This window comes from Penaeus monodon, chromosome 29 (genome assembly GCF_015228065.2).
Source record: "Penaeus monodon isolate SGIC_2016 chromosome 29, NSTDA_Pmon_1, whole genome shotgun sequence".
Taxonomy (NCBI): domain Eukaryota; kingdom Metazoa; phylum Arthropoda; class Malacostraca; order Decapoda; family Penaeidae; genus Penaeus; species Penaeus monodon.
In genome coordinates, this window is record NC_051414.1 from 13020139 (window position 1) to 13020513 (window position 375).

Sequence of the window (375 nt, forward strand, 5' to 3'; positions counted from 1 at the left end):
CAATTTTTTTTGTTTCAACATTCGCGAATGCGAATCTTGAATATTTCGATTCATATTCCATAGTTCAAGAACCGGTAATGCATGATTTCTATAAGCTATAACTGAAGTGTATGTATGTATATTTAGGTTATGCTATATCATTCATAACCACTTGATTTCTCTTTTCTGTATTGAACTGATTTTAAGAATTTTGTAAATTTTCAGCCATAAAAAACGAATAACTAGACTTAAATCTGTTCAACTTTCAATGGGTGTCCTTCCTCCGCGGAGAGCTCCGGCGCACCGACTGGCAGCCATTACGTTTATTTGCTAAAATGGGGAGCGAATACAAATGCAATAGCGAATATTCAGGCTCATCCCTAATGTGATATGTAT

At 35.2% G+C, this 375-nt stretch overlaps 1 protein-coding gene across 1 annotated transcript in view; it reads left to right on the forward strand.

The window, feature by feature from the left end:
• LOC119591969 (mucin-19-like) overlaps window positions 1–375 on the forward strand; it is a 4721-nt gene that overhangs the window by 1277 nt on the left and 3069 nt on the right. The gene's annotated exons all lie outside the window — the stretch shown is intronic.